Below are 11,745 nucleotides of genomic sequence, written 5' to 3' on the forward strand. Positions count from 1 at the left end.
GCTCCCACAGTTCAGGGACACAGCCCCCCCTTTCCTGCCTATCTGCTAAGCCCCTTCCTGACTGTTCCTCTTTCACAGCTTCACATTCAACCACAGCCAAGTCTGTCTGGTCCAGAATTTTAAAGTCAAGGCATATATATATATATAAAATCTTTATATTTAATTTATTTTAAAGAGTAGAAAGACTTGCCAATGCCAGGTCACATGACTCCTAGTAACCGTTGCAACTGTGACCTCTTTAGGTCACAAGCCTTCAGATTTCCCCAATCCCTCCTCCCAGTTCTTTCTCAGGTCCATGTATCCCCATTACCCTGCCTTTTGGGTCTGCGACCCGATGCTGTTTCCAGAATGCCATCTGGAATTTCCCCTCCCTGGCTGAGAATGTGCCCAGTTTAGGGCTGCCACGGAGCACAGGCGTAAGCGGGCCTGAATGAGCGCCTGTGCGTTGGAGCAGAAGGAAGCTCTGGGGAGCGGGCGGGCAGAGCAGAGGAAGCCTTCCCTCGGGAATGAGCACGGATTAGCCGTTCTTTAGGGATTACTTAAGAAGAGATAATTGAGTGTACCAAACACTTTGTATTTTGTCTCATTAGCTGCGGCGACGCTTGCCATGCTTAAAGTTGGGGTGGTAAGTAGGTTAATCTCATTGAACTGGTTTAATAAATAGAAATCCATTTTCAACTGTTTCAACAGGAAAGGGAATACCTCTGCTATGGCCGGGCTCCCAGGCGAGGCCTGGGACTCTATTGCCACCTGGTGGCAGTCATCGTGTATTGCAGGAAGAGCATTCTAAAAGGGAACCGTGATCAAAGAGGTATGGGAGGGCTCCTGGCAGAAACAGCCCAAACACAAAGGGATGCCAGCACATGTGGCACAAATAGCTGACTTTGGAGGGAAAAAATGAACTTGGTGAAATTTAAACACAAATATTGAGTATTTGAGCAATCTGATTTGGGCTGAAAATAATCTTTTCTAGGAGCTTTTAACTACAATCATAGCATTTGGGGGTCTTGGGGAGATAGCTCAGCGGTAGGACAATTGCATGTGTGTGAGGTCCTGGGTTCGATCCTCAGCACTACTCCCCAAACAAAAGACATTCAGAATTGGCTATAATGCAAGGCAGACCAAGAGTGAGCCCATCCCACAGAACCCTGAGTGTCACTGTCTAAACCACTTCTAACTGGCCAGGTTTTTTATATGTGCATATATATCCAAAGGATTTTTATATATGCATTTCTCTTTCCTCTGGCAGACATTTACACCAATCTTTCAAACTAAGTCCCAGTATCCCATTCCACAGATGGGGAAACTGAGGCTCAAGGAATCAACACCCCATGCCCAGGAATGACAGAAAAAGACTTTGGCTCTGGCCCATCACTGTTTCTTTATAGCCTGTTACGAGAGGCCCACTATACATCCAAAGCTGACTGTGATGGGAAGTGTTACCAACTTGGTAGAATCTAGAATCACCAAGGAGACAGACTTCTGAGCACGCCTTGGGTGCTTATCTTGATTAGGTTAGTTGAGGAGGAACGATGTCCACTGTGGGTGGCATCATTCTTTAGGGATGCGCCCTGGACTACATAAGAAGGTGAAAGCTGGCTGAGCACAAGCTTTTCATTGTTCTCTGCTTCTTGACTGCAGATGCAATGTGGCCAGCTCCCTCAAGCCCCTCCACTGTGACCTCCACGACCTGAACTAAAAGCCAAAATAAGCCCTTTCTCCCTGAAGTTGCTTCTGTCCTGGTATTTCATCACAACCGAAAAGCAACTGAGGCAGCAACCGAGTCAGCAGGTGCCCCTGACTGTTACCTCTGCGAGTGCCTGGAAGGGCTGGATAAACACCAAGAGGACCCAGAGAAGCCTGCCAGCCTCCAACTTTGGCTCAACCCCATCCTTGGGGCTCTTAAGGATGCTGCCCCCAGGAGAGAAGGACTGGCTGCTGTCCTAAGCCTGAGCAGAACCTCGGTCACCTGCCAACCATGTCCACAGCCCACTGCCAGGCAGCAGGGAGCCGTGTTTGCTGACTGATAGATTCACAGTATGGTCTGCACTCCCTAGAGAGAAATACAAAAAACAAAAGCAAACCACAACTCTCCCCTGAATGGCTTGTGATCTCTATGAAAAGAAACAATACACAGTCTTTGTGTTTAAAAAAAAAAAATTACTGAAACAAACAAAAAAAATCCAGTTTGCACCCCTTTGAATTGAGAGAAATAAGTAAACACTATTTCCTAAATCTATATTCGCTGGGAAGCATCTTTTATTATATTTATGCGAAAACGTGAGTCAAATCTCATCGCAGGCCGAGAGAAGACACATTCAATAATAAAATGCAAACGCTGTTTGCGGAGAATTACAGAGGATCAAGTTTCTGGCCTATTGTGAGGAGTGGTTTAAAATTAAGACTTTTAAGCTTCATGTATCCCAATTTTATTTTGCAATAATCCACGCCTTTAACTCACCCTGTTTATATTTGCTCCGAATAATGTAGCCAAAAATCCAGCGAACACTGATTGTGGAAAGGGTAACTCATTATCTGCTTCCGCCCAGGAATAACAGAGGAAGAAAAGAGGGTGTTTGCTCGCGCCCCCACAGTTCTTGGGAAATATTTGCTCTCAGACATTTGGTAATATCATGGAGAGCTCGCGTTTCTGCATGGGAGCTTTGCAATTTTAAAAAGATACTTAAGAAGAGCAGAAAGGAGATGACAAAGGTTTGTGCCTATAGCTCAGGTCCCAGTGGAGCCCTGTCTGGGGACCCACCTGAGGTGTTCTAGGATGCTTGCAGAAGCTTCCAGCAAGCATTGATGGCTCAGAAGAGGCTAAAAAAAAAAAAAAAAAAAAAAAAAAAAAAAAAAAAAAAAAAAAGGCAAGGAGGGCTTTGAGCTGGAGGGACCTGGCTAGGAAGAGAAAAGCCCACACACAGTGGTGGGGGCCACCCTGAGCCAAAGAAATCAGCACACAGGGCACACAGGGACTCTGTGGCACTGAGGTGGGGTCACCCAATAGAAGAGACTCTGCCTTCACAGCTGAAGTCTAGAATTTCGGTCCCTACTTAAGCTCACCCCCTCACATTCCCCACACCCCCACTCCCATCCCCACTGCCTCCCCATTCCCAAATGCCTCCCCTTCCTTCTCTTCCCTCTCTCCATACATCTTGCTGTCTGATGGCTGTGCTCCCATTACTGCCAAGGCTCACATCCAAACCCCCTGACCTTTATGTAGTGTGTTCTGCTCTCTCCAGAGCACTGTACTTACACCAATCTTTCTTAAACTGGATACACACACCCCTGGGGACTCCCATCCGTGTGCCAAAGAATATATGAGCCACACGACAAACATGGCTGGCCCTGTTGGCATTAAAATTACCCGATGGTGAGCAACTTGAAACACTGTCTTCGTGTTAAAAGGAACAACGCAGATGCATTATGGAGCTGAATGCAAAATTCCCATGAATTTTTAAGCTGCAGTAAGACTTCAAATAAATGCCTAGCTTGTGGCAGGCTGTTTTAAGCTACCCCCCACCCCCCCAGGGCACCTGTTTACTCTCTTCTGCAGTCGGGTTTTGCTTTGGTGGGAAACTTCGAGACGGGCTGATTTACTTTGTAACACAGACTCCTCACCATAGCCCTTTGAAAAGGAAGACGATTTGAGAGACGGAGAAACAGGGCTGCAGAGAGGTGAGGCCGCTTGCCCTGAGTCAGCTGGCAAGCAGCTCTCTGAGCCAAAGTGTCTGTTGAGATGTTCTAGCTCCAAGCCCGTTCCACGGCAAGCTACTGCCCGGTGTGCTGAGCCAGCACGGGCAAGGACCAGAGATGGGGGGGGGGGGGGTCAGTACTAAAGAGGGTGTTTCAAGATACATACCTAATAGTTTCCCCTGCAACCGGCAGCCTCAAAACTCCTGAGCAAGCAGGTGCTTCAAGTCTGGAGGCTTAGACCCAAGTAGCTGCCATTCTGGCATCTCTTAAATAAGCCACTGTCCTCAACTGCCACTCCCCAGAAAAGCAGAAAGGCTGGCATCACGGCCTGTGGGTCTTTCTGAAAACATTCAAGGGACAAAGGGTGGCCACAGGGAATGTGGTGGCCCAATTGCTTCCCCAGTACCTGATGTTGTCAGGGCAGGTGCTCTGGCTTCCAGGTCTGAGTCCAGCAGGGTTCTGGAGTCAGTGGTTACATGGTCAGTGGGAGGCAAGATTGGAATCCAGGCCAGGATCACAGAATGCAAACCCTTCTTGAGGCCAGGAAAGGAGGTCTGTCCCATCACTCCAAGAGGGTTGGTTCCTTGCTCCTCTGCCTCTAGCACAGGGGTAAAGCCAAGGGCTGGCTCCACAGTCAGAGCTACGTGGGTTCAAATCCCAGTTCCACCCTCAACTAGCTGTGTGCCTTATAGATCTGTCTGAGCTTTGGTTGGTTCCTCTGTAAATGGAGATATTCTTTATACCTAGTTCCGAGGGTCACTGGAGGATTAAGTGGGTTCATCCACACAGGGCAGTGACTGGAGCCTGGGGCAACTGTCCTCAATGAAGCTGAGACCTCATTAGATAAATGTGGGTAAGGGAAGGCAGAGCTGCAAGACGAAAGACCCACTCCTGCAAATGCCATGGCATCTAAGATCAGTGGATTGGAAGTAAGGAAGGGAGCTCACACCAGTCCCTGCTTCAGCTGACTCCCGTCTTACCAGGCTTACACAACACCCCTCGTGTTTCATCCACAGCAAAGCAGAAGCCCTTCCCATCTTTCCAGGGCCGGGGATTGGGTAGGAGAAGCAGAGGAAGCCTAGGCATTTCTCACTTGAATCCAGGCAGCTTGGGCCCCAGGAGCCCCAGGCTCCTCCACAGAGCCAGGTAGAAGGCAGTGACCCAGGCTCTACAATACCTTTTAGACAACTGGGCTGGAACACAAGGCCCCTGATGTAGGATGGGAGGATATCAGGAAGGCAAAACCAGGGACCATCTCTACATTCAAAGTCTCAGAGTGTAGGGTTGGTGGTGTAGTCCACAGGTAAAGCACTTACCTAACGTGCACAAAACCCTGGGCTCCATCTTCAGCACTGCCCCAATAGTAGTAATAATAATAATAATAATAATAATAATAATAATAATAATAATAACAGTAGTAGTAGTAGTAGTAGTAGTAGTAGTAGTAGTAGTAGTAGTAGTAAAGGGAGCTAGAGAGACAGCTCAGCAGTTAAGAGGGCTTCCTGCTTTTCCAAAGGACATCTACATTGAGCAGCTTGCAATCTCCTGTAACTTCAGCTCCAGGGAGACCTGATGCCCTCTTCTGGCCTCTGAAGGTACTGCACTCATGTGGCATATACTCACTTGTGCACGCACACGCGCGCACACACACACACACACACACACACACACACATAAAAATAAATCTCAAAAAAATAGTTTTTAAAAAAGAAAAATATCTCAGAATCTAGACTACAGATAATGAATCCACTGACAATGAGATGACAACAGCAATAAGTACTAGGAGAGAAAATGAGCCATGATGAGAGGAGAGAGCTGGGGAAGGGGGTTTCAATAAGGCAGTTAGGGGAATCCTCTGTGATAGGGAAATACAGTAATACTAACAAGTTATAAAAAATGTTTATAATAAAGACCATTATAATAACAATCATTGCCCCCAAAAAGGAAGAAGCAGTAGAACTATGGCTGAAAAAAATTCCTGAAAGTGGGAATGCATGCGCAAAGGCTGAGAAGGGACTGGGCTAAAGGGCTCAGTTTCATTCTGTATGAAGTGTGGATCGCTTCTCAAAGCAGACAGAGTAGCAGATGTCAATCTCACCCATCAAGTTCATCCATGATAACCTAGGAGTCCAGAGACTCCAAGACACCCCTAAAGTGCCCTCTAATTCTATTGGTCCCAGAAAGAACAATAGATTGCACAGTGACCCAAGGAATAATAATAATAATAAATGGTCTATTTTCAGGGTTGGAATGACTCAGTAGTTAAGAGCACTTGCTGTTCTTCAGAGGACTCGAGTGCAGTTCCAACACCTGTGTTGGATAGCTCACACTGACCTGTAATTCCAACTTCAGGGAGATCAGACGCCCCCTTCTGGCCTTCTCAGGCACCTTGTGCACTCTTGTGCATGTACCCATACACACATAATTAAAAATAATGAAAATGAAATAATAAAAATAAATATTTTTAAGTTCTATCTATTTTCAATGTTAGAAAGAAAGAAGTACCAGTGAGTGCCGCCTCTCCCGACACTAAGCTGCAGCTAATGTAGAGATCACAGAGACAGCTACCTGTACATGGTTAGCGGCAAGCCGAGAAATCAAACCAAAATGAGCTGAAAAAGAGACATAGCAAAGAGAACTTTCTTCCTAAATGAGCCTTTCAAACCGCTCCAGGGCGCCCCAGAGGGTCTTCAAAATGCCAGGATCAGGGTTTACTACTGTTTTCCAGGTAGGTGTGTCCCCACCAGAACTCCCATCCCCAGAGCCTGCCAGGCTTCCTGGAGGTCATGCTGTCACCCTCAGAGAAGGCTGCCAATCACAAAGCATGGACCAACCAGGCGAATGGCAGGGGCCTTCACTGGGCCGTCTTGGTTCATTTTCAGACAGTCCTGGGGCATAGGTGATGTTCTCTCCATTTTAGGGAGTAGATGTAGAAACTCAGAGAAGGGAAATTTTTGCCCAATCCTATGCAACTGGAAACTTGGTCATTTCTGAAAGATTAGAAGCTCTTAGTTAAGATGGGAAGCTAGAGACCTCACAGATGAGCTTTGCAGACAGGAGGCAAACCTAATGAAACACCTACTATGAGCCAGGCACATAGTAGGCATCTTTCAAACTGTAGCCTGCTCAGTCCCTATCATCATGCTGTTAAAGTGTTGTGCCCTGTACCCCTGAAGGATGAGGACATAGGCTTACAGAGTTGGGGGCACTTGTCCAAGGTGGACAACCATTAAACACCAGGGACCAGGGCCCCAGTGGCCGAGTCCAGCTCTGGAACCCACGGTTGTCACTGTGCCTGGCCCTGGTGTGCTAAACCCCACCCATCTTGGGACTCACAGCGCCCTATCTGTAACCCTAGCTTCTGCAATGACTTGTTCTGTGAGCACGGGTCCACTGCTCTCCTCTCTAGGTCTGTTTCCTCAGACCTAGGAATGAGGGAGCAAGTGGAGAGATCAATAAACGCCCCCCAAGTCTATGAGAATCAAAAAGCAAACAGCCAGCCCAGTGTGGAGGTACGCACCTGGCATGCATACCCAGCATGCAAGAGCTGAGGCAGGAGAATCTTGAGTTCAAAACCAGTCTGGGCTACATGGTAAGAGCCTATCTCAGAAAAGAAAAAGAAAAAAGGGGGAGAGAAGGGGAAGGAAGGAAAGGGAATGGGGTGGAGGGGAAGGGGAGGAAGGGGTGAAGGGAGGAGTGGGGAGAGGGAGGTGAGGGAAAATCAGAATCAGGCCTAGGCTGGTCACCTGTTGACATCATTCCTGCTGCAGAGGGAGTGGCTGGTCCCCGCTGCTTTGTCTGTCTTTCTTGATGCCCCCTCTTATCCTCCACCCCCCACACACCCCTCGATCTCAGCCTCCAGAGTGTCTGTTGTCAGACCGCCAACAATCCACCCTTCTCCTCACCACCTCTCTGTCAGCCCTGAAGCCCCCAGTCAGACTCTGTCTCACTGGCTCCATATACAGTAGCCTTGCTGATTCCACACAAGGGCTGGGCCTCGGCTTTGACCCTTCCCACAACTCCTCAGGGCCAGGTGGGGGGCTTCCAGCTTTTTCTCTTGGGCCACACCGGCCACATGCATAGTCAATGGGCTACCTGGTGGGTGGCATCTTCTGCCTGCCCTGGACCTTTAACCGCTGTTCAGAATCTGCTGGCCTGACACACAGGGCAGACAAGGATGCAGATTAAATGACTGGATGGGAGTCTGGTGTCTCCTCCTCTCAGGAGTTAGGGATTGTTTCAGCTGCAGTCTCCAGTTATCCAACAAGCTCTGCCCATTGCCCCGAACCCAGAACTATATAGGCAGTGCCTCTCAGGCCCCGCAGCAAGGTACAGACCCCCTGTGCAGGTGAATGTGTTCATCTTCACCCCCCCACACATACACACCCTACCCAGAGGATGCTGAACCTCTCTCCATCCATCTAGAACTTGGATTCTCTGTCCAGAGGTGGGGCAGGGGCTGGTCAGCATGGAAGTGGCCATTCCCAGGGCCCAGAGGTGCTCATCCGAGCTTCAGAGGGGAAAAAGTATTAGTGAGAAGTAAATAAGCAATAAACACCAGTACAGCCCAAAGATGTCAGTGTCGCCCACAGGGTGACTGGGAGATCACAGACAGATGGGGGGGCATGCACTGCAGCAGGAGCATGGGCTGTCTGGGTGGGAGTCAGGCTTCAAGCCTGGGTCCCTCCTGCAGAAGCGAAAGGTCTGAGGGCTTCCATCAATGGTCCTGGGGTCTTGTTCTGCACCATGGGAGTCATGAACTACTAAATACTTGTTTTTAAACTTTCATATGGTCTGATTTCTTTTTACAAACAGCATGGATTTCTATATTCATAAAAATTGTAACCCTACTTCCATACTGAGAGAAGGGGTGAGAGAGGGGAAGGAAGTGGAGGAAAAGCTAAATCAGAAGATGGAGACAAGGATACCTTGAGCCCATGTGCATGGAAGTGGTGAGGTTGCTCCTTTGGAGCCAGAGAGGATACACTAGTGTCCTCTCCCAGCCCTGATGAGGTATCTGTGGCTCAGGACGGACCCTTGATTATCATCTCAGGCCTTGAACCCTGTGCTCTGCCTCCAGCTCAACCTCCACCGGCATCCGACCATTATCACACCTTCAGGTCACAAGCCGGCCCTCCTGTGGTTGGGGGTCAGCTCTCAGCTGCCCTCTCACCCTGCACTCATCCTTGTGTAGACAGAGCAGCAGGCAGTCACCCAGCTTCTCCTGCATCCTCAGAGGGAACCGCATGTAGAAATACACCTCCAGTGGCCAGTGTGCGGCCATCTGCAAATGGTCCTTTAAGACCCACAATGGGAATTCACTGTGGAGGTTGTGGGCCAAGCTTTGGTGTGACTCTTGGGGACCATGGCCTCTGTGCAAAGCAGGCACCATTTCCCACTGCTAGTGCTGCTCCCAGCCACTCCCCAGCCTCAGGATCTCAGTGGCTTCCCTGTGAACTGATCTTAAAGGGAAACATTCAGCACAGGTCCTGGTGGACCTCAAGAGAGCCGGCTCACATTACAACTGGCAGAACCCTGCTTCTGTGGCCTGTGAGCTAATGACATGGGCATCCCCACTAACAACAGGAATCCCTTGTGGCCCTTTGGTGACCATTAGGCAGCTGGCAGTGCCTGAGGGATTTTGACAGAGGGAAAATCGATCGAGTTCACAGCCAAGGGAAAGGACCCTATTTGTCAGTAGAAGATTTTTGCACAAAGGCTGTGTGTGTGTGTGTGTGTGTGTGTGTGTGTGTGTGTGTGTGTGTGTGTGTGTATGCGTGCATGCTTGACCCTGGAACTAGGCTAGCAGCCAACAAGCCCCTGTGATCCTTCAGTCTCTGTCTCCCACCTCACTGGGGCTTGAAGTGGATGTGGCCACAGCTGACTTTTCACATGGGTGCTAGAGATTCGAACACAGGTCCTCAGGCTGGTACAGCAAGTGCTGGTATCTGCTGAGCCATTTTCTCAGTTCCCCATCCAGCCTCCTCAAAATCACGAGAAGAGGGATGGTGCTCACTCCCATCAAGGCTGCTCCAGAGCAGACAATACTGGGCAGAGAGCCATTGTTTGGGCAGGCCATTGTATCCCTAAGACACCGAGGAATGAAGCAGCGGGCCCCCATCAGGGTTGACTGTAAGGGTCCCACATGAAGCCGGGACCTCTAGACAGTTCCATGCCCATGCTCATCTTTTATACCAGAACACTTTCTTGGCCTCCAGAATGCATGTGTCCATAACCACACCACATTTTCAGCCCACACTGGCCAGCCCCAGGCAAAGCAGGGACCTGATTCTCCATCCAGTCCACAATTATGTCAAAGCTGGTATGTGCCAGGGAGACAGATGAACACAATGTGGGAGGCAGTAGGCCACGGTGTGCACACAAATAAACACAAGCCACGTCAATCTGCCATGTCCCTCTTCCAGAGAAAAAACCCTCAGGGCCTCTTGTAACTTGTATGATGGCATTCAAACTCCTGAGCATGGCATCTGTGTCCCCTCCCAAGTAGCCAGAGCTGACCGCTCCAGCTTGACTGCAGTCCGTTTCTTCTCTCCCAGGACTCTGCTTCCTCTGTTCTAGTCTTGCTGAATGCTGATCTGCTCACACTACAGCCTTCCCCGTGAGACAAGCTCCTACCCCATCTTCAACACCCTTTTCAAGTGCCCACTCCTCCCTGCATCTCCTCAAACTACCCCGAGGAATTGGTCATTGTGTTCTCCAAACACTGTGTGTGGGTGTTTATTTCAATAGTCACGCTCTTTCTTGCTCTCTTTTTTCTTTTCGTTTGTTTTGCTTTGTTTTATGTTCACTATGCTGTGAACTATTTTTTTTCTTTACAGTGCTGAGAATCAAACCCAGTGCCTTGTACATGCTAGGCAAGGGCTCTAACCACTGAGCTAGAGCCCCAGCCCACACTGTGAACTCTCCAGGGCAAAAACTGTACCTAACAAATGTCTGTCTAATAAAATATGATCAAGAAATAAATATTTAAAAAAAAAAAAAAACTATTGTCCCTAATCAGAGACAACACTCAGCTCCTTGCAGTAAGAGAAATGAAAACCATAACAAGATGAGATGCACAGGCCTGGGGGTGCATGCCTGTGAGCCCAGAACTCAGGCCGAGCGAGGCAGGAGGAACAGGCACTGAAGGTCATCCTCAGCTACATAGTGAGTTTGAGGCCAGCCTGGGCTACATGAGACTCTGTCTCCAAAAAGAGAGAGAGAGAGAGAGAGAGAGAGAGAGAGAGAGAGAGAGAGAGAGAGAGAAGAGAGGAAAGAGGAGGAAGAAGAGGAGGAGAGATGACTCGGCAGGTAAAGGCACTTGCAAGCTTGATGACCTAAATTGGTCCCCAGGACCCACATGCTAGAAAGAGAGAAGCTACTCCCACAAGTGTCCTCTGACCTCCACGTATGTACCACTGTATGCATGCATGTATGCACATGAAAGTACACACAAAAATGAATATAAATGCAATCTAAAACTTTAAACCTCATATGTCAAAAGAATAGACAGCTCTTCTATGTGTTCCATAATGATCAACACCCATTTCAAAGCCAGGACAAAGCTGCCCTTCGCTTACTCCTCACCACGAGCCCTTTCCTCCACAAAAAGAAAAAGAAAGAAAGAAAAAAAAAAACAACTCCTACAAGGTTTGCAAGGCAAGATGGGACAGACCCTAGAGCCCAGAAGAGCTAGTAGGTTGTCCTTGTGAAGGTGGCCCCAAGATCACCCAACACACCAGACCTCCAGACTCCCTGTGTGGTATCCCCTCTCTACAGAGAGTCTCCCCGGCACACACAGGTATGTGCACACATGCAGGCATGTGCATGCACAAGTATGCATCTTCATCCATACATGTGCCCTTCCTTTTGTCACTGACCCTCAAGTAGGCAGGCTTTGGGCTTCTGGGGGTGGCAGGCCCTTTAGCATTTACACGTTAGCATCTCTCTCCAAGAACTGAGGGTCGTCTGGGGACGTTTTTTCCTGCAGCTTGTCAAGATCTCCTTCCAAATGCAGAGCTGCACCTGCACATTAGACAAGGCATCGTT

Source organism: Peromyscus californicus, unplaced genomic scaffold (genome assembly GCF_007827085.1).
Source record: "Peromyscus californicus insignis strain IS unplaced genomic scaffold, ASM782708v3 Scaffold_5__1_contigs__length_169319896, whole genome shotgun sequence".
In the NCBI taxonomy this organism is placed as follows: domain Eukaryota; kingdom Metazoa; phylum Chordata; class Mammalia; order Rodentia; family Cricetidae; genus Peromyscus; species Peromyscus californicus.